This window comes from Cervus elaphus, chromosome 2 (genome assembly GCF_910594005.1).
Source record: "Cervus elaphus chromosome 2, mCerEla1.1, whole genome shotgun sequence".
Classification (NCBI taxonomy): domain Eukaryota; kingdom Metazoa; phylum Chordata; class Mammalia; order Artiodactyla; family Cervidae; genus Cervus; species Cervus elaphus.
In genome coordinates, this window is record NC_057816.1 from 20,885,571 (window position 1) to 20,907,695 (window position 22,125).

General features: G+C 52.3%; 1 long non-coding RNA gene across 1 annotated transcript; it reads right to left on the minus strand.

The window, feature by feature from the left end:
* Positions 1 to 3,182: 3,182 nt before the first annotated feature.
* Positions 3,183 to 5,027, minus strand: LOC122704892. Its single transcript, XR_006343975.1, has 3 exons — positions 4,794 to 5,027; positions 3,479 to 3,551; positions 3,183 to 3,323 (listed from the first exon to the last, which is right to left on the minus strand). It is a non-coding gene; the product is annotated as an uncharacterized LOC122704892 (long non-coding RNA).
* Positions 5,028 to 22,125: the final 17,098 nt, after the last annotated feature.

The following is a 22,125-nucleotide window of genomic DNA, read 5'->3' on the forward strand; positions in this document are numbered from 1 at the left end:
CTTCAGATAGCGACTGCAGGAAAAGGAGTGACTTGCTAGCAGCAGTTCCCATGAGAGGTGGATGACGGCTTATAGGATTTTGTGGTGGTGCTGGTCTGTTTTCTGTTTGGGGGCTTCCCTGGTGGCTCGGCTGGTAAAGAATCCACCTGCAATGCGGGAGAGCTGGGTTCCATCCCTGAGTTGGGAAGATCCCCTGGAGAAGGGAACAGCTACCCATTCCAGTATTCTAATATTCTAGCCTTGAGAATTCCACGGACTGTGTAGTCCATGGGGTCACAAAGAGTCGGACACGAGTGAGCAACTTTCACTGGCCTGTTTTGCTTAAAACATGGAGAGGATGTTTGGCTCTGGGGGCGAGAGCGGCTGGCTGGAGAAAGTGGCTAAGGCCGGACCCGCCGGAAGTCACTGAGTCCAGGCAAGTCCGGGGAGTTCCACGGCCTGTGTTTGAAGATTCCTTTCCTCTCCCGGGCCCGTTTCAAAGGAAAGCAGACTATGTGGGCACAGAGTTCTAAAAAAGAGTTTCTTGACCATCTAGACAAGTCTGCCTGGGGCTGTCCATCTGTACCTTCTGAGTCCCAGTCCCAATGGGAAGCTTCCCCTTTGGGACCCAATTGGGATTCCCTGGTAGCTCAACTGGTGAAGAATCTGCTGGCAATGCAGGATATTCTGGTTCGATTCCTGGGTTGGGAAGATCCTCTGGAGAGGGATAGGCTACCCACTCCAGTATCTTGGTCTTCCCTGATGGCTCAGATGGTAAAGAATTCGCCTGCAATGCGGGAGGCCTGGGTTTGATCCCTGGGTTGGGAAGATCCCCTGGAGGAAGCATGGCAACCCACTCCAGTATTCTTGCCTGGAGAATCCCCATGGACAGAGGAGCCTGGCAGGCTACAGTCCATGGGGTTGGAAAGAGTCGGACACGACTGAGCAGCTAAGCACAGCACACACCGGAAAAGTTTAATTGAATATTTAAAAGTTTATTGGATATTGGAAATATTGGAAAGTTTAACTGAATATTTGTATTGAAAACAGGAGCCTGGGTCCAGGGCCCTTACTGGGGAGGCCAGGCACAAGGGGAGAACTGTGTCTACTTTTCCCTCCGGATTGGAGAACGTTAATTGCGCTGAGAGCAGACAGGGGCTGGGGCTGGGGGTGGGCCTGGGGGATAATGAGTCTGAAGTTTGTTTCCTCCCCAAATGGCCCCTCCCTTCCTCCTCTCTCCCTGCAGAGGAAAAGGGACAACAGGCTGTGGCCCATGTGGGCACTGTCCTCTGGGCACTCTGCTCTCTGGGCCCCCGCCTGGTGTCAGGAGCTGGGGGTGGATGGCCTGCATTTGTGCCCAGTGGGAGGGTGGGGCACACAGGTTCCTATGTGTGTGAGGTCCTCACGCGGCAGGGGATGGCAACGGGGTCCCCGTGGAAGGGGACAGAGATGCTTTGGTCAGGACGGCAGTGACGGCAGTGTTCACAGCCAGGGCACTCAGCTGGCCACCTAATGTGTGACCCTTTGAGTCCTGAGGAATGCCATGGATCAGTCCCTCTCTCTCCTTGGAAGGCATAGGATGAATCGTTCGTCATAGGCACTGTCCTCACGGTGGCACCTGCATTTTGTCTGGCCACGTTTGGGAGAGTCTGCCTGGGGGTGGGGACTTGACTGGGTTCCAGCCTTCTGGAGGTGCCCCCTGCTCACCACCTGAGGTCCCTGTGAACATTACTGTTTATTATCTGAGCAGATTCGAGAGAGGCCCCTGACTTGGAGAGGCTGGGGGCCTGGCCCCGGGTGGCACTCCACGGCTCTGCGGGCATCAGGTGCGGCCACCTGCAGGGGCTGGCCTGCTAAAACAGGTACTGCTGGACGGGACCTCAGAGCTGGACAACAGTTAGGTCACGAGGCACTCCCTTAAGACCACGCACCAGTTCCAGGCAGAACTGGGATCTCACCCAGGTTTGTCTGCTCCAAAGCCTGCCCTTCCCCTTACACCAGATGGAGAAGCAGGATGAGGAGTAGGGGCTTTCAAATCAGCCTATAGATGAGGAAATTGGGTTCTTCTCCCTTTCTCTCTGTGAAAAGACTGGGAAGAGAGACATGAAATTGCTGCGGGTGACTCTATGTCACTAGCGGAGTGAAGATGGAAGTGGTGATGTCTTATCAGATCCGGTTCCCCACCTCCACATCGCCTCCCCCCCCACTGACCCTGGCCTGTGCTGAGATACCAACAGCCCATCACTGAGCACCCGCTGTGTGCCAGGCCCACTGCAACCGGCCCAGACGAGTGACTCCCTTAGTCATGGCAAGGGGGCCTCACTCGATTTTAAGCGGGAAACTGAGGCAGGGAGACGCTAAGTAACTTCTCACTCGCTCAGGGAGCCTGGGGTGTGCCTCCTGGTCCCGGCACTAACCACTGGACCACGCAGTCCCCGGGGAATGCTTCCAATAGTAGCTCCATGGCCACGTCTCCAAAGGGGGCTACACTCTGGCTGGGGTGGGGGGAGGTTACCATCCTCTGGTCCTCAGGGGTTGGCCCCACATCCCTCAGCTGCAGGGAATCCAGAGATCAGATGAGGCAAGGCTGGCCCTGCTTTGGGAGGGGGGCCCCTCCCTTCTCCTGCCTCCCTCAGGCCCGGTGGCGGCAGGGTGACCCTGTGGCCTGGATTCCAGGGCTGTGAGCTTCATGCGTGACTCACAAGGGAGGCTTACAGCAGCCCCAGGGCGCAGGGCATTTGTAGTGGCCTTGGTGACCGTGCAGCGTGGCAGGGACACCTGACCTCGAATGGAGGTGACAGCAGCTGCCTCCATTCTTCAACTCTTTTCCCCTCTATCCGTGTGTTCATCAGGGAGAGGCGTGAGCGGTGTTGGAGGCAATCCAAGGTCCAGGAGGATGGAGAAACAGGAGGAGACCGAGTAACAGGCCCAGGACTTCCCCTCCACCCCCATCCTGGGATGCTCCCCAATCACGGACTGTGCCGTCCTTGCTCTCCCAGACCAGCCAAGCAAGCTGCAAACACGACGGAGGCCAAGTGGAGCTGGGAGGACGCTCGGCCTGGCTCCCCTTGCAATAAACAGTAGTAGGAAAATGCAGCTGTTTGTGTATAAACTAAAGCTCCTTACAGCCCCAGAAGCCTCTGACTCGGGGCCCACAGGCTTGGAGCAGAGAACACTGCGGGGAGAAACATCATGTGTGAGCTGTGACTGCCGGGTCCCGTGCATCCCGCTGCCCGCCTCGTCCTTCTGCACTCTCTGACCTGGCCTGCCGCCCTCCTCTCATCGGCGCTGGAGCCCAAATACAGCCCAGCCGCAGGAACATCAGCTTCTCATGCTCTGGTCTCCTGCACAAACAGAGCTGGTCTCAGGGCCTGGAGGCGGGGGGGGGGGGTGGGTCGGGGGTGGTGAGGGCTTTTGGGTGCTGTGAAATGTGTCAGAGAAGGGGCGCAGGCACTCAGGACCCCTGTCATCCACGGGGATACCCAGAGCGGATCCTTACCCTGAGGGCGGGGTGGAAGCATGAGTTTGATGCTGGACAGAGTCCACTCTGCAGGGCAGGAGGGCAGGCAGCCCTGGGGAGGAAAGATTGGAGATCAGGTGCGGAGAAAGGCTGTAGAGGTGGTGGGGGGCATTTGGTCCATTCTGGCGTTAACTGGTTATGCAAATAAAATGCAAATTGGCCCTTTATTGTATTTTAGTCAATAGCCAGGCATTTTTTATCTTTGACTGGAAGCTTTGGTCTCTGTAGGTCCCAGCAGGTCACCAGGTGGGAGGGGGGCTGGCAGCCTCTGAAAGAGGAGGATGGGAAGGGAGGGGTCATCCTTTTCCTCTGCCCAGTAGCTGTCACCCCGAAGGGGCTGGGGAGGGGGTACTGGCGGCAGATAGACCCCGGGAGTCCCTCCTGTGGGCCCTCTGATGGCAGCACTGACGTTCACAGGCCGGGTGTGGCGTGGGCTGGGGGTGGAGGGGGCTGGGCCTGATGGATGGGCCCTGGCAGCAGCTCAAGCCGCCCTGCTGGGGTTCGGGGCCCAGGCTCTGCCGAGCAAGGTCAGGCTGAGGGCGGAGGGACTCTGGCGACTGAAGTGTCCATGGGGTGGGGGGCAGGGGCTGTTGGGAGGGCTCTAGCGGTGGGTGCCTAGGGGGAGAGAGAAAGGACAGGTCCCATGTGGGAGGGGGAGTAAATGATTGTCAGGGGAATGTGCCCAGCGAGGATCACATTTTGTGTTGCTGGGCTTCCTAAGGGACTAACCTGCCTGCATTTTATGTGGGTTCCAGGGTGCCCATGTTGGGGAAGGATGGAGTCCAAAGGCAGCACACGCACACACACACACACACACTCTCTCTCTCCTTTTATTTTTTTAAAAAGAGGGAATCTGGTGTCCATGGAAACCTGACCACTTACAGGTCTGACGTGTCTAAACTGACATTCTTGGATGTAAATCAGGTCTCTCCTCCCACCTGTTTCCCCAGAGCCCCAAAGTGCAGCGTTGGAGTCCCTCCTGCGCAGTCCCTGGGGGCCCACTCTCTCCCGGACAGGGGCCACACACCTCCCCCTCAGGTGCCCGAGAATTGCGGGGTGGGAAAGAGGGGGGCAGCCCTGTCAACTTCTGCCTCATGGTAACAAAGCCGGGACCCAGGTGCCCTGTCCTCAGAGGTCGGCTGCTGTGCGGTAGTTGGGGGTGCGTACAGCCCCAGGGCTATCCCTGGGTCTGAGTGAGAGGGAGTCGGGAAGTCCGTGGACCTTAGCGGGCGCCTAGGCGTGGCTGTCACCACCTTTTCCCCTTTCCTACCTGTCCTGCAGGCCGCACCCTCACCTGAGCATCATCTCCCAGGAGCTCTTTCGGGGGCCAGGAATCCGAGGGACTGGCCCCACTTGGTGGTGAGAATCTCGCTTCATTGAGGGGAACGTTCTCCAGGGCGGCTCAGGGTCGAGGCAACGAGATTGGGGCAGGACCAGCAGACAGCTGTCACAGCGGCTGCCTCCTCACTTCATAAATTCCCCTGCCATTTCCCCGGGATACCTTGATTTTGACCTCCAAGCAGGGAGCAAAGTCCTTTCTTTGTGTCCTAATAAACAGCCTCAGCCTAGGCTGGCTTCTAGCTGTTCGGCGGCCCCTTGGGCCCCACCCCCTCAGCCTAGAGGCTCTTTCTCCCCGTGAAGTCTCATTAACTGAAGGCTTGGGGCCAAGGCAGGGCCCTTGCAGGCCATCTCTCTCCTTATTAGCACAATCATTTCTGTCTGGCATGATGGCCTGCGCTTCTTCTGGAAGCCTGTCTGCACAGAGGCCCCTCGGAGGCCCTGGAAACTCTGCCTTGAGTCCTCAGGGTGCCCAGGGCATTTCTCTGCTGTGGTCGTTAGCACAAAGGGGTTGTGGGTGTGGGGGGACTGCCTAGGTCTTCTCAGGGCCCAAAGGAGGCAGCGCTGATGGATCAGATGCCGAAGATGGGTCTCTAACACCTTCTCCCTCAAAGCCGGCCCTGGTCTTTGTGAAGAAACTCCATTCCTGGTGGCATTTGCCCACTGTCAACTCAGGTTACCCAGAGGGTATTTGTGGGCCTGCACACAGCTCTCTCCCTTCCTAAAATTCAGTGCAAAACTTGAACTGGGCAAGAGATATCTCAGGAGGAACTTAAGATGTCCTTTGCAGGCGGATTTCTCCCTGGACATCTGAGACTGGATTTTTTAGGCTCTTCTCTGTACACCAACTTCCTCCACCCCTGAATTTCAGTCTGCAAAATCCAAAGTGCTTTCCACTTCCTCTTTCTTGAATCGGTTGTGTAGTGGTTAAGAACCAAAGAAGTGGAATCAGACAGGCTTGGATGCAAATCCTGTTGCTACTCTTTGCCAGCGGGTTGACAGGGGAACTTCTCTGAACTGCTCTGAGCCTCAGTTTCCATGTCTGGAAAATGGGTGTGATGGAAGTAATACTGAGCTTTGACAAAAGAGAATGCCTGTAACATGTTATATGTTATCAGCTGTTATCATCCTGAGGACAAGCAATGTGCATTTGTACATAGAGTCTCAGGGAGGTGTGTCCTCTTCTACCCGGGTCAAGACATGGATTATGTATGTTTCCCACTTGCCCCCATGCAGGGAAGTCCCAAGACAGCCTAGAAAGTTTGTTTCAGCAGGGAAAGGTGTTTTTTTTCCCTAAAGAATACTTGCAGGTAGAAAGGATCCACAAGGCTCTGTGAATATTGGGAACAGGAAAAGGAATGCAATGGCCACATGCAGGGGTGGGAGGAATACACTCCATCACAGGTCTTTTTGATTCTTGTTCTGTGTCTACATTATACAAAACATATACAAAAATGTATATAACATTTAAAAATTAAATATTAGAAACATATAAGGAAACACACTGGGACAGCAAACCTTAAGCTTTTTTTTTTTTAATCAAAGTATAGTTGAATTATAATGTTGTGTTAATTTCTGCTGTACAGAAATGTGTCTCAGTTTATATATATATTTATTTTTCTTTCATAGTCTTCTGCATTATGGTTTATCACAGGATATTGAATACAGTTCCCTGTGTTAAACAGGGGGACCTTGTTATTTATCCATCCTATGTTTAATAGTTTGCATCTGCTAATCCCAAACTCCCAATCCATCCCTCCCTCACCCTCTGTCCCCGTTGGCAATCAAAAGACTGTTCTCTATGACCCTGATTATGTTTCTGAATCATAGGTAGATTCATTTGTGCCATATTTTAGATTCCACATATAAGTGATATTATACGGTATTTGTCTTTCTGACTTACTTCACTTAGTAAGAAAATCTCTGGTTGCATCCATGTTGTTACAAATGACATTATTTCATTCTTATTGTACGGCTGAGTGGTGTGGTAGTTTAGTTGCTAAGTCATTTTCCGACTCTTGTGACCCCATGGACTGTAGCCTTTCAGGCTCCTCTGTCCATGGGATTCTCCAGGGAGGAATACTGAAGCAGGTTGCCATTTCCTTTTCCAGGGGATCTTCCCAACCCAGGAATTGAACCCAGGTCTTCTGCATTGCAGGGGGATTCTTTACTGACTGAGTTAGGAGGGAAGCCCTGTATGGTTGAGTAGTAGTCAATTGCATGTATGTATGTATATATATACGGTCCACGGGGTGGCAAAGAGATGTACACGACTTACTGACTGAGCATGCATGCATGCATGTCTTTTCTTCAAGGTTTAGCTCAAATTCCACCTCTCTGTGAAGTCCTATCTCTGCCTACCAAGAATTCACCTCCCTATCCTTCCACATATGTTTTCACTCATTTCTCTAATCTAGCTCTTTCCTCCAGCCTGTTTTACATTATCTCTAGTCATTTGGATGCTACACCCGCTATTGACTTAGAAGTCACCCAAGGACAAAGACCACAGCTCAGACTAGTTCTAGGGTCCCCAGCTCAGGGCCCAGAACATCGTTGGGTTTTCCATCAATGCTTGAGAAAGCATGAGTGAGTGAGTGAGTGGCTCTTAGCTCTCAGGACCTCCTAGACAGGCCCTGATAGGTCCTGTCTCTTTGAACCTCAGTTTTCCAGCTGTAAAATGGGGATTGAAATAATGGCGCCACGTGGGAGAAATCAGCTGGGTTGTGCCAGGAGACTCAGCTGGGCCCTGACGGACGCCCGATACATGTGGACAGTGCTGGCCCTTGACCTTGATGTCAGCTCTACCGTATACAGATGTTATCTTCTGTCTCTTTCCCACATGGCTCCTTGATGTCACGGGTCATAGACTTCGCTGGCGCTAGGCTAGGCCTAACTTTAGGGCCTATCGCTCCCAGACACGAAGTAGTTACCCCAAGGACTCAGCCCTCTGCCCCATCCCCTGCACCCCCTGCTCCCCAGAAGGACCTCGAGGCAAAGCTTCCAGACTCTGCCGGCCTGCTGACAGCCTCAGGGCCCATGCTTGGAGGCGGTCTTGCCAGAGTGTCCACACGCTCCTACCCGTCTTTCATTTCCCACTTTATGCCTTCCTTCCTTTCTCCTTTTCTCGTTCTCTCTCTATTTTTTCTAATGTTTATTTGGAACCTGTATCCCTTACGTTGGAAGGCATCTCTTAACCATTGGACCACGAGGGAAGTCCCGTTTCTCCTTCCCTTTTGCTGCCTCTTCTCCACTTCACCCCTCGCCTTGAATCTACAGAGCAACGTGGGTGTGAGAGGAGTGGGGTGGGCATGGAAGGAACACCCCCCTTTTTTTTTTTGGAAGGAACACCCTTGATCTCCCATCTCTGACCCATCATCTGGTCCTGCTCCCAGGAGGCACTCGTGGGTTACCCTGAGTGAGAAGAGGCTCTTTTTACCCTATTTGTCTTTCCTGCCTGGTCCTGCCAGCTCCGTCCCTAAGAGGCCCTGGAGCAGGGGTCTTGTCAAGGGTCTTCTGTAAGCAGAACACTTCTGTGTAATGGATCCAGGGTTTTATATACTCCATCAATCCTGCCTCAAGTGAGAGCTTCTGTCCTTTTCTCAGAGAGAAGGCATCTTTTCCCACAGCACAGTAGGAAGCCAGGCATCATGGGGTAGCGGACATGCAGATAATGTCAATGAGGGCACAAGGACCATTGTAGGACTTTTCCTTTCCTTTCTCCCGTCACAGAACCAACACTCCAGTCTCCCTGGGTAGCAGAGTCCCAGGGCAGCCGCGGTTGACAAGGCAGAACAGCCTGCACCCACAGTCCCACCCTGGCGGTACCCTTCTTCCTCCCGCATCTTCTGTGTCTGCTCCACAGTCCTCAGCCCCAGTGGAAGCAGCTTCAGATTTATATGGTGCTATTTACTGGCCCTCTGCCAATTAGTGACACTTTGAAATTCCCTTATATGACGCACTGCTGCTCTGACAATAAACAAGTCATTAGGCAGGTCGGAGGGCAGCTTCCAGCTGGATTTGATTCATTGTTTCTGCACTGGCTCAAGAGGCTCATTAAGATGCAGGGTCCTGAGCCCAAGGCTCAGGAAACCCCTAAAGCTGAAGACAGATGGGGCTCCTGCAGACCCAGGTGCTGGTGGGTCACCGTGTCATCTGCTTTCCCCCCTGATCCCCCATGGGGCTCATCCCCACTGCTGGAGGTGATACTGACTTCCAGCCCAGCCTCCACCCCACCCCCCCCACCCCCAATTTCCTAAGACACAGGAATGGGACCAAGGCCTCCCAGGCAGTGGACTTGAAACGGCAGGGTACAGTGCAAGGAGGCTGGAGAGGGCGGAGAGGTTTAGGTGTTGGAGGAAAGAGAGTCCACTCCGAGAGGTGATTTGGGGTGGGGAATATCCACGGGACACTCGAGTGAGAGCCTGGCTGTTTCCTCTAGCTGACCTTGCAGCTTCAAGGCTTCAAAGGACCTGACAAAGGTCTTGGAGATCACCCAGGCCATTCCCCGGCCTCTGTTTTGCAGATGCAGAATCTAACACCTCAGAAAGGTGCAGTGACTTTTCCAAGTCTGCTGGGCTCAGAAGTACCTGAGATCAGACTAGAAGGAGGTCTAACTCTTGATCTAAACCGCCACCTGCACTGCCTCCTATGAAAGAACCCGTGGCTTGGAAGAGAACAATGAAGTGTTCTGGGAAGAAGCAAGCAAGGGCCAGTGCTTGCTTCTGCATTCCTCCTCCCATGATCATCACCCTGCATACCCCTGGCATATGGGATTCCGCATAGAGGGAGGGGTCGTGTGTGGGTACCTAAGGGTTTTGTCTGTTTGTGCGGATAAATAAGGAGGCTGGGACGGAATGCTGTGCTAGGCACTACTGGAGGGACAGAGATGAAGCAAGCAGGTCTGTTTGCAAAAATTCATGACCTAGAACGCAAAGCACAATAAAAAAGTTACCAGTAGGTAAACACAGAGCTTAAAGTCTGAGCAGTAAGTTCTACTAACTGAGTCATGATAACGGTGCCTAGGGAGTTACTAGATCAGATGCAATCTGAGGTGTTAGGGACTTTGGTTTTGAGGCCAACAAGGGTGTAGATGACAAGATCGCTAGTTCATAAGAGGCAGATAGCTAAATAGAGACCTCTGAAAAAGCTGGGACCCTGAGAGGGATGAGTCTCCAGAGAAATCAAGGCAAGAAACATATCACTCAGGTCCTTAGGGTAGTGACAATTAAGCTTATGCATATCGGGGCTCTGAATAGAAAATAGTCTCCAGTGAGAAAAAGAAGCTCCAGATCCAAACCATATGTGACTATAGTGTCTGAATTTCCACTGTTGGAATTTCCAAGCTGAGAAATTAATGTAAAAATAGATTCCAGACCAGTAAAACTCATGGGATATCAAGAGGAAGAAAGACAAGACTATCCTAGAAGAATGTGCCTCAGAGAAACAGCATTCTCACAGCAAAATATAATCCTCTTTGAAGCTGCACTAACAATAAAAAGAAATTGCCAACCACACAAGGAAACAATATGCCTGTAGGGAAAGTCAGCAAACATAACAAACTAGTTCAACATTCTGATAACATAAAATAATATAGAAATCTGAAAGAGACCTTAAAGTAACCATGTTTAAAATGATTTAAAAGGTGAAAAAGCAATACAAACCGTAAATAAAGGCTAGGATATTTTGAAAGAGAACAGAAATTTACAAAGAGAACCAAATGGAACTTTATAGAAGTGAAAAAAAAAATAGTCATTGACATAAAAGCTCAGTGGATGTGTCAAATAGCAGGATAGACAAAGCTGAACAGAGATTTAGTGAACTGAAAGATCAAAGGAAATTACCCCAGATGCAGCATTGAAAGATAAGGAGAGAGAAAATATGAACGAGAACCTAAGAGGCATGGAGGGGAGAACAAGGGGATCTAAACTACTCTATAGGGAGGTACAGAAAGAGAAGAATATAGAGAAGGGGGGAATGGCAATATTTCATTTTCCAGAAATGACAGAAGACATTCATCTTCAGGTTAAAGAAATGTTGGGAGTTCTGAGGAGGACATACGTAAATAAATCTGTATTCAGATATATTACGGTGACTCTAGATTCAAAGAAACACAACCAGAGTATAATTTTGCCCAGGAAAGTCTGGGAAATTCGTGGGTCACTGAGGCTTAAGCCTGAGTAGAAATTCCAGAGACAGAGAGTATGGTGAAGCTTTTGAGGAGATCTAAGAAATAGTAGGCAAATAGGAGATTCCAGCCTGTTGGACTAGTTTCTGAACAGGTTTTAACTATTTGTTTTGAATTAAGTTACCTAGACCCTGGATACCTGTGTGTTAACTAAAAGTTTCAAGGGACCCACCCCTGCTCTGTATCTTCCCTCAAGCCTGTCTTTTTCTTTTTAATTTGTTTAATTTTTTTTTTTTTATTTATGATTATGCCGGGTCTTTGCTGCCGTGTGGGCTTTTTCTCTAGTTGCGGCAAGCAGGGCTATTCTTCATTGCAGTTTGCAGGCTTCTCCTTGCGGTGGCTTCTCTTGTTGCAGAGCATGGGCTCTAGGCACGCAGTCTTCAGCAGTTGTGGCCCATGGGCTTAGCTGCTCCGTGGCATGTGGAATCTTCCTGCACCAGGGGTCGAACCCCTGCCCCCTGTACTGGCAGGCGGATTCTTAATCACTGAGCCAGGAGGGATGTCGAAGTCCGATATTTGACCTTCCTGTGAACAGGATCCACCTGTCTCTCAGATCCACCATGATTCCACAGCCCTGGGAAGGTCCCTTTCTGAGACCACTCATAACCATATTGCCCTTTGAGGCCTCCCCCTCCTTTGGAGGCTGAGTTGAGGTTGGACTGTCCAACCTTCCTTCTGTCTACCTGGGGTCCTTCGGGGCAAAGAAAGGGCTTGCCCTGCTGCATCTGTTCCTGGTTAGCAGGGCCAGTGGCTTCGGAGGAAAAGAACAACCTGGCCATGCTAATTGGCTCATGAAAGCTGCATGTTGCTGGAGGGGGAGGGCAGGTCTGGAGAGGAAGGGGAGAGGGCTTAATGGGAAGCAAATGCCAGAGAAGAGCCTGGTGGGGACCCTCCCCCAATTCATGGCATTAGCATTCCTCAGACACCTGCAGGCTCTTGGCCCTGGCTGGGCTGGGCTGGGCTGGCTCCTCCCTGCTGGTGCATGGAACAGAAAGATGAGGTTTGGTTCCAATTAAGGGGGCAGAGAGCAGAGGTGGGTGTGAGACAGGAGACCTCTTTCTTGGATCTTTAAGAGCATGCGATTTTATCTGGTGGTTGTTGAATTCCTCTTCACCTTATGGCCGTTTATGGTGTCAGGGAAAGAGCACTGGGCTTTGGGACCAGATGAACCTGGTCTGATCCCTTTCCTGGCTTTGTGACTGTAGAAAAAGTCCCAAATCTCTGTGTGAATAATGAGGGAATCATATCTACCTAACACGGTTACTGCAACGAATACACAAGGTGGACCACTTGAAGGCACCTGGCAGAGTGTTTATTATGGTAATGGCCACTCAAAAAATAATTTTCTCTATCCCTGGACTGTAAATCCTTTTAGGGGAAGGATGGCATCTGGTCCATCTCTATAACCCTCAAGGAGCCTCCTGTGGAGCCAGGCACACAAAAATGACTGTTGAGTAAATGAGGGAGTGAATCCCCTGCACAATGAGCCCCCAGCCCCCACACTGGAGCAGGTCAAAGGTTAGCTCAGAAGCCTGAGATGCCAGGAAGGGAAAATGCTGAGTCCCCGAAGTCATTAAAACGAGTATGTGGCAAGCCGGCGACCAGCCCGTAGAAAGGCAGTCCCTGCTTCCTTGATGCCACTTGAAGAAGTCATTCCATCTGAGTACTGGGGGCTCTGGGTTCCTCTTGAAGGGAAGAAACTGTCTTGGGGAACCGGAAGCCGCCCCTGCCCAGGGACCCACCTGGTCCAAGAAGGATGGCAACCCTCTTCCACTTCTCCCACTTGGTAAGTGCAGACACTGTGTTGGGCTCAGCGAGGGGTAGGCTTGTCTAAGGCTGGAGGAGGATGTGCTGGCCTCTGGGGTTGGCAGCCCTCCAGCCCTGAAGGCCTTTGGCTGGGGCTCCTGTCCACCTGCTCTCCAGCTGCTGCTGGTGAAGCCCTGGTCGGCCGCGGCATCTTCCACGCATCTTAACTCTGTCGTGCCTCGGTGCCAAACATCTGTAGTGTAGATCTGCTGGCCGTTTATTTTCTGTTTGTCTTGGGTGTGACACCATCTCCATTCTTCACTTCAGTGACTCTTCTCTTTATTATTATTGTCTCGACCGCTCTGTTTATTTGCTTCCCCTGAGTCCCAACCACTTTCCCTCTCTTCTCCCACATTTGCCGGGGCCCATGCCAGCCCCCCTACTTCCCTTCCTCCCCAGTGCCGGGCCCCTCTGCTGATGTCCCAGGGCCTTGCTCTCCCTGCTGGGAGCCTCACTCAAACCAGATGTGGCGTTGTCCTCCTCTTCCTCCTTCTTCCCCTGCTTTGCCAAGGGCTGCAGGGGGCCGAGGGGGAGGGGAGGCCCTCCACCCACATCCTGCTCCCCATTCTCTGCTTCCTTGCCCAGCTCCTCAGCCCAGGCCAAGGGTAAGCAAGGAGTGCATGAAAGGGTGTCCGTTTAGTGCCAGCAGTGAGGGGTGGTGGGCTTTCCTGGTAGCTCAGCTGGCAAAGGAACCACCTGCAGTGCGAGAGACCTGGGTTCAATCTCTGGGCTGGGAAGACCCCCTGGAGGAGGGCATGGCAACCCACTCCAGTAATCTTGCCTGGAGAATCCCATGGACAGAGGAGCCTGGTGGGCTGCAGTCCATGGGGTCACAGAATCAGACATGACTGAGTGACTGAGCACAGCTCAGCACAGTGAGGGGTGGAGGGTGACCCCGGGCAGGAATCTCACCCCTGAGAGCTCAGCTTGCAGGGGCCTAGGTCCCTCCTGCAACACAGCTGCCCCAGAAGGATTTGGGTACAACCAATGACATTATGGAAGAAGCACAAGCTGGAATCAAGATTGCCGGGAGGAATATCAATAACCTCAGATATGCCCATGACACCACCCTTGTGGCAGAAAGTGAAGAGGAACTAAAAAGCCTCTTGATGAAAGTGAAAGAGGAGAGTGAAAAAGTTGGCTTAAAGCTCAACATTCAGAAAACTAAGATCTTGGCATCTGGACCCATCACCTCATGGGAAATAGATGGGAAGACAGTTGAAACAGTGGCAGACTTTATTTTTGGGGGCTCCAAAATCACTGCAGATGGTGGCTGTAGCCATGAAATTAAAAGACGCTTACTCCTTGGAAGGAAAGTTATGACCAACCTAGATAGCATATTAAAAAGCAGAGACATTACTTTGCCAACAAAGGTCCATCTGGTCAAGGCTATGGTTTTTCCAGTGGTCATGTATGGATCTGAGAGTTGGACTGTGAAGAAAGCTGAGAGCCGAAAAATTGATGCTTTTGAACTGTGGTGTTGGAGAAGACTCTTAAAGAGTTCCTTGGACTGCAAGGAGATCCAACCAGTCCATCCTAAAGGAGATCAGTCCTGGGTGTTCATTGGAAGGACTGATGCTGAAGCTGAAACTGCAATACTTTGGCCACCTCATGCAAAGAGTTGACTCGTTGGAAAAGACCCTGATGCTGGGAGGGATTGGGGGCAGGAGGAGAAGGGGACGACAGAGGATGAGATGGCTGGATGGCATCACCGACTCAATGGGCATGAGTTTGAGTAAACTCCAGAAGTTTGCGATGGACAGGGAGGCCTGGCATGCTGTGATTCATGGGGTCGCAAAGAGTCAGACACGACTGAGCGACTGAACTGAACTGAATAACATTAAGTGGGGCTTCCCATGTGGCTCTGGGGTAAAGAACATGCCTGCCAGTGCAGCAGATGCAGATTCTATCCCTGGGTCGAGAAGATCCCCTGAAGAAGGAAATGGCAACCCACTCCAGTATTCTTCCTGGGAAATTCCATGGACAGAGGAGACTGATGGGCTGTCGTCCACAGGGTTGCAAATAGTTGGACACGACTAAGCGACAGAGCACACACATACACATGACTTTAGGTATCCCAGACTCTTTGACCACGGATTGTCCCAAGGCCCCTTTGGCCTAAATATTGCCCGATTAGTGATATCTTACAACTGGTTAGTACTTACGGGCTCTGAAAAGCCTTTATTTCCAGTCTCAGCCACCCTCCCCAAAGCCCTGGAGATGCAGGGGTATCAGCTCCTCATGACAGACATGTCTCAGGTTCCAATATCATTCAGCTGATAAAGACCAAGTAAAGATTTGAACCCAAGTCTGATCTAATGTGAAGAACGGCTGATGAGCTTAAAAACTGGATCTGCCTTTCTCCACCTGGTCCCTTCAAAGTTTTGCTGTTGCAACGGGTGGGAATGAAACTCTTTTTAACAAATAGAGGAGAAGTTCATGGTGGTCCCGTGGCTAAGATTCCTTGTTCCCAATGCAGGAGGCCAAGGTTCAATCCCTGGTCAGGGAACTGGATCCCACATTCTGCAACTAAGCGTTCACACGGTGTAACTAAAAAGATTCTGCACGAAGATGGAAGGTCCTGGGTGTCTCAGCTAAGACCCTGCATAGCCAAATAAGTAAATAATTAGAACTAAATATTTAAAAACACAAAACAACAAATAGAGTGTGTGTGGAGGCATCAACCAGCCTGGGACATGCCTCTTCATTTCTGGGATCATTTCTACCTCTGGCCATGGCGGGGAAGGCGGTCATTGGAATTTGACCTCTGGGCTTACCTCAGTGGTTGTCAGAGGTGCCGTTATAGCTTTCACTGGAAAAGGATACTAGACTGTAGGAGGGAAAGGAGTTGTAAGAGAAACTGGACACAGCCTAGCATCAGAGAGGGCGTGGACAAAGGCTTAAGACCCTATAAACAGTCACCAATCAACTAGGTCAACCAGGGGCCAGGCCAGGTTTTCTGGAACTTGAGCTTTTATCATGTGATGGTTAGGCTCTCTTTAAGTAAAAGAATTCACAGGTGAAAACACAGAGTTACCAGGGCCCCTCCCAAGGCCTATGCAAGGAGTCTGTGCAAAGGTCATTCAGTTCTTGGAAAAATCTGCCCCAAACAGAGCTCAAGCAAGTTCAGACAGAGCAGATAGGTGGATGCTCAGTGGAAGCTGTAGTTTGAACAGACCAGGATGGTGGTTATCAACCCTTAGGGGGCCCAAGACACACCTAGAGGGTGTATAAAATGTGGGCAGGAACTTGTCCCCAGACACCTTGCTTCCCTGTGGATCTGGGTCGGGACTTTGAGCCTGCATTTAAACTCTGGGTCATCAGGAGGAGTCTGAGCCTGGATGTTTGGGGATTAATCTCCAGGAAACACTGACCTAGCCCAACCCTGTCCTAAGGAGGTGATGGTAAAGAACAAGGAACCCAGCCATAGTCACAGAGCCAGACTGGGCCTGAGGCAGAGCTGGGGTCTGCGTCCCCAGTTCACAGGTCCTTCAGCTTGCCGCATTCCTTCAGGTCAAACCTCACTTCGGAAGTAGCTGGGTTGTTGATGTGGGGCTGGAGACATGACGGGTGTGAAGCCGGGAGAGGCGGGGATTGTATGGGAGGGAAGCTGTGGGGGACACACACAGCCCCCCTGCTTGGGACTCTTGAAAGAGAAGTGACCCTGGACCCCAAAGGCGGTACCCAGGCCTCTGGGGAGACCTTTAATTGCTGACAGGTGCCTCAGGAGTGGGGCAGAACCTCTCCCAGAGCGAACTCCAAAGCATTCCAGAGTCCCCAGGTCAAAGGTCACCATCCAGAGTCCCCAGGTCAAAGGTCACCAACAAAGGACCCAAACGTTAAGGCGATGCTCTCCTTAAGCCAAAATAGTGACTTGTCTTGATAGGAACTTTGTTTGTTTGTTTCGTTTTGGAGGTTTAATCTAAACATCTGCTGATAAGCCTCTCCTCTTCTCCAGGAGTCTCCTCTGCAGACTTGTTACCCAGCAAGGAGACCAGGGGTGGGGAGGGCAGGGAGCTAGCTCCTCACTCTCCTCGGCGACCGAGGGGACGGTGGAGAAAAAGCAGCTGGAACAGGGGACACAGAGAGCTCCTGCCAGATGGGAGACATGCCCACCTGCCCTGGGGGCAGAGGGACCTGCCTCAATCAGCCCCTGCAGGCCCCCGGGCTCAGAGTAGAGCAAGGAGGAGCTTGTTCCAAATTTCAAGAGGGTGAAACAGGCCTAGAGTGTCAGGTGAGATGTCCTTGGCCTCTTCACTGCACAGCCCAGGGGACGTCAGCCACAGAAGTATTCAAGGGACAAGGCACTGCTCTCGAGAGCATGGTTACTTAACGTGTGCCCACTCATGGGGAGGAAGGACGAGGACAGTGAAGGAGGAGGAAGGGAAGAAGGAGGAAGGAAGGAAAGAAGGGACAGAGGAAGGGAGGAAGCGAAGATGGAAGGGAGGAAGGGGCACATTTTCCCTGAATCTCTACTTTGTGTCAGGCCCTGGACTGGGTGGGACGTTCAGGTGGGCAAGGCAGAGAGGCCAGAGAGCAGGGCGGAGCAGGTCCGGGGGGCGGGAGAGGGAAGCCGCCAGAGGAGGGGCTGAGCCCCTTGAAAGCTGCTATTGTTTGAGGTCTCTGCTCAGAGAAGCCCCGAGTAAAAAGAGCTTGTTAGAGAGGGCCAGGCTGGAGACAAGCGGCTCTCAGAGAGCCAGTGAACCGTGCGAAATGACTTAAACTAACATCCCTGACTGCACTGGGCCGGGACCCAGGAGTCAGGACCGAGTGCTCATCAGAAATTCATAGAAGGTGCCCTGCAGCTCGGCTTTCTCTGGCCGCCTTGTTCATTGAGCGGTTTTTTCTTTCCAGTCCCGCGGCCCTGAAAGGGAGACGGGGGCTGCCTGATGGGGAAGATCAAGTGGCCTTTGAAAACCTCTCTCGGAGTTTATTAAACCCCGGGGCCAGGGCAGGCTGGCCTGGAGGCCCAGCCAGGCCTGGCTCCGCCCCCCCGGCCTCCCCGTGGGGAACCTGGCCTGTTCTCATGTCCCCAGATCGGAGGGCCCGCGCCAGGGACTGGGAGAGGGTCCTGAAGGCCCTGGAGAGAACACACAAATCTTCTCTGTGGCATGAGAGAGGGGGCCTGAGACAGGTGGACGCCCTTTGCCCCCGAAAATGACACGGCCTTCTCTCCCCGGGCCCCACAGGACACCAAGGGCCTCAATGTGCTTGACACGATGCCAGACGTTGGACAGAAGCGAGGAGCAAAGCCGGCCGGGGGCTGTGAATGCGACCGCTCTGGAATCAACAGGCTGGAGACCCCAGGCAATGACCACAGGGCCCTGAGTCTCTGAGTCCGGGGTGGGAGGGTGGGAGCAGAACCAAGAGAGAGCCACGCTGGACCAGAGCAGCTCCTTTGACCTGTTTATATCCTGGCAGATTCCTGGTCCGATTTCTTTTGAAAAGATAGTTCACTTGATTTAAAACAAAAACCATCAGTCAAACCCCCTTCAACACCTTGTTTTCAACTTTTTTGTCTTGTTTCATTTGCTGTGCCCGCTTTCCATATCATTCCAAGGCTTCTTCTTCCTTCTTCCTAAGGAAAGGGAAGCGGGCATAGGAGATTGCTTTCTCCACCCCCACCCCCAGTAGGAGACTGCTGTATCCCAAGATGACTTTTGATTTGGAAACCAGTCTGTCTAGCCCACCCTCTTTAACAACAACAACAACAATTCTTTTTTTAGCTGAGCTTTGAGGCATGTGGTAGTTCCCTGACACGGATAGAACCCGTGCCCCCTGCACGGGAAGCACAGAATCTTCACCACTGGACCATCAGGGAAGTCCATCAGCCCTTTATACTTCCCCTTCAAACAAGTTCAAAGTCCTTTAGTTTTTCCTAAGCTCCTCAGTAACTGTAGAGGATAAACAGATGGGGGCAGTCTGAGGATATAGAGATAGAGTTCAAAGTCATATATGGTAACTGTCCCTGGCTCTGAACAGTGCAAGTTATGAAAAATGGCTGTGTTTCCCCTGCACTGTGGGCCTCTTTCTCCAGGGCCCAGGGGGCTCACAGGCAAGTTTGAATCACTTCCCTCCCAAATTAAGGCCAACTCTCATCCCCTGTTGGCATTATGGGCCAGCACCTTGTCCTACAGGTCCTGGAGACCACAAAGGACATTGGTTTGGGCAGTGATGGTGGTGGTCCTTTTAGCTTAGCCTTCTTGGAGTCAGACACCAGCCAAATCTGGGTAGGCAGGGAGATTTAAGCTCATGTCCTGGCTCTTCCTGACTGGGAAGGTGGGTGTCTGCAACACTCTGTTTAGACTGATCCCAAGACTGTCATTGTTGTTATTTTTCTGAGTGTTGCTATTGACTTGTGACGTCTGCCAAGGGTTCAGGTTGGAGGAATGATAAAAATCGGTGCTGTTTCTCCCACTCCTGAACCAGATGAAAAGAGGTGAGACTTACAGTGCTTATGCTGACTATATTTTTTCTGAATAAGAAAAAATGAAGTTGAACAATCTGACAGCGAGATGGGGTATTTGAATCTGGGAAATGTGCCTCAAAGCTCACCTGTGTGTTTACTGCATGCATGTTCCTTCACAGAATCAGAGTTCTTACAGCTGGTAGGGACTCCCAAGAGAAATTATACCTTAGTGGTTTGCAAACTACACTCATACAGGCTTGCAATGATAAGCCTTTCTTTCAGGGAAATCTTGCACAAAAGCATGAACAAATGCACAGATAACATGGAACTGCTCCGGTTGAGAAGGGGAGTGGGATGCAGGCTCTCCCAGCTGTGAGCATCGTCCCTCCCACGCCAGCCTCTTCCTATCCCCATCCTCTGTTGGCTTCCCAGAAACTCCTGGGAGCCCATCTGAAGCTACTAATCTACTCCTCCTCTCCGCTTTTAGGAGGGTATTTTAAAACACTTTTGCAGAGGTGGAAGAGCTGTGACTCAGGAGTCTGAGTTAAATTAGACTGAGTTGGTGCCGTTATCCTGGCAGCTGAGTCACGCTGACACACCTCCACACACACCACTGCCCCAACCTGCTTCCTCAAACTCTCCCCAGTCCCCTTGTCCCAAACCACCGCCTGCTTTTTTTCTTTCTAACCTCACAGGTCCGGGCTGCTCCCACGCCTTGCTGCGCCTGCCCTAACAACATGGCCACATGCCCTTCTCCATGCCCACAGCTCGATAGGGATCCCACGTCTTAGACCTCAGCCTGGGCTATGTCATGGTGCCATCCCTCTTCCCCATCACCTGCCCACCTCCCCTTACTCTGTAGGTCCAGTGTGTCCGACTCTTTGTGACCCCCTAGCCCACTAGGCTCCTCTGCCCACGGGATTTTCCAGGCAAGAATACTGGAGTGGGTTGCCATTTCCTCCTCCAGGGATCTTCCTTGCCCAAGGATCAAACCTGGGTCTCCTGCATTGCAGGCAGATTCTTTACTGTCTAAGCCTCCAGGGAAGCCCCTGTAGGTCCAGAGTCACCTCTGATTCCCTGCGTGTGTGATGAGGAGGAAGCAACGGCAGCCCAGGACTGCAGAGGATAAACCCTTTGCTGCTGAGCTGGGACCAGTGCCTGGCTCTGTGCCCACGGCTCGCTCGGTTCTTCCCCATCTCCTCCGTCTCCGAACCTGTCCCTGCCCTTCTGAACACTCACTTCCGGAGGCGCCACCTGGTTCTCTTCCCTCCTGTTCTGTGTCCGGTTCATTTCACTCCCGGAAATGCCCTTCTGTCTGAACTTTTCTTCTCTGTTTCATTTGAAGGGCCTTTCAGCAGCCACTTTCTTCCCGGGAGCTTCCCTGGGTTGAAGAAGAGTAGAGCTCTTTTCCCCTAATATTTCCACCCATTCATCCATACTTAGCGCAAAACCCACCGGCACATCGTCCCCGGGCATCACGCCAGGGTTAGTTAACTTTGTTCTTGGGCGCTTGGCTCTGGTGTCTTCCTGATTTATTCTGTGGTTCATGCGCCCTCCGCCTGTCTCCACATGGCTGTTTGACACCGTAGCCCACAGGCGGGCATTTCATACAGAGACCACAATGAGGAAAACAAATAGACCCTGTAGAAGGTGGCCTGTGTGGGCTGGGCTGGGCCCGACGCAGGGATGGGGTGGGATGAAGGGGAGACTTGCGGTTCAGGCTCTTCTTCCTTGCTGGGGAACTTGGGGACTGTGATAGCTTGACTCCCGGGTCCCACCCAAGTCTGCCCTCCTGGGTTGTGTCAGGGACCCCAGCTTTGCTGACAGAGGTCTCCTCACCTCCCCACGCTGTCCCTTCCCAAAAGACAGCCAGGGGCTGGCTGCAGTTCAGTGCCTGTCAACTAATTTGCCGGGACGGAAACATTAAACACTCCGAACACTGCTTATTGGAGCTGGGTAAACTCACACACCACAGTTTACTTTGCTGTCAGAAATCCCCTCACTTACCACAGAGCAGAACCCCTCGAGGATGGGGACCCCCTCCTTCCCCGCCCACCAGAGGAGACCCCGCCTCTCTCTTGCAGCCAGAGACCCTTCCGAGCTTCAGCTCCCAGTTGACCTCTTCTTTCTCCTCCTCACCCCAGTTCTCCTCCTCCTGTCTCTTTCCATCCAACCCTGGATCCTTCCTAATCCTCCTCCGGACTTGGCGTCTCTCTGCAGCCTAAGGTCAGGGGCTCTCACCCCTCAGAGCAGAGCAATGGGGCAAGGAAGGATGAGATCCAGGCATTTTTACAGGGACACGGAGGCATTGGGGTGCACCCCCCTTTCCTTCTTCATTCCACGCAGCCCTGGGCTATAAGCCCTCCATTTAGAAGGGGCAGGAGTTGAGATGGAGGTGCAGAACTGGAATATGAGATCGGAGGGATGCACAGGCTCCTGGGTGGGTTCCCGGAGGAGTTTTGAGTTAGGAAGGAGGGTGTCCCTGATGCTGGATAGCTTTGCACTCGGATGGTAAAAAGTCTGCCTGCAGTGCAGGAGACGCAGGTTCGATCCCTGGGTTGGGAAGATCCCCTGGCAACCCACTCCAGTATTCTTGCCTAGAGAATCCCGTGGACAGGGGAGCCTGGTGGGCTACAGTCCACGGGGTCGCAGAGAGTCGGACACGACTGAGCGACTGACACACCCATAGATGTTCCTCGCCGTGACAGCTCCCGCTCCCCTGCTGCCCCCAGCACCCCCACCTCTCCGAAGGCATGTGCAGCCCCGCCAAGGTTTTCTCTTTGGCTCCACTTGGAAGTGCAAACCTTGTGGGCTTGAGATGAAACATATGCTGCTCTGGAATGTGGCTGTGAGCCAAGGGAATGCTCAGAGGCCCCTGCAGAATTTGCA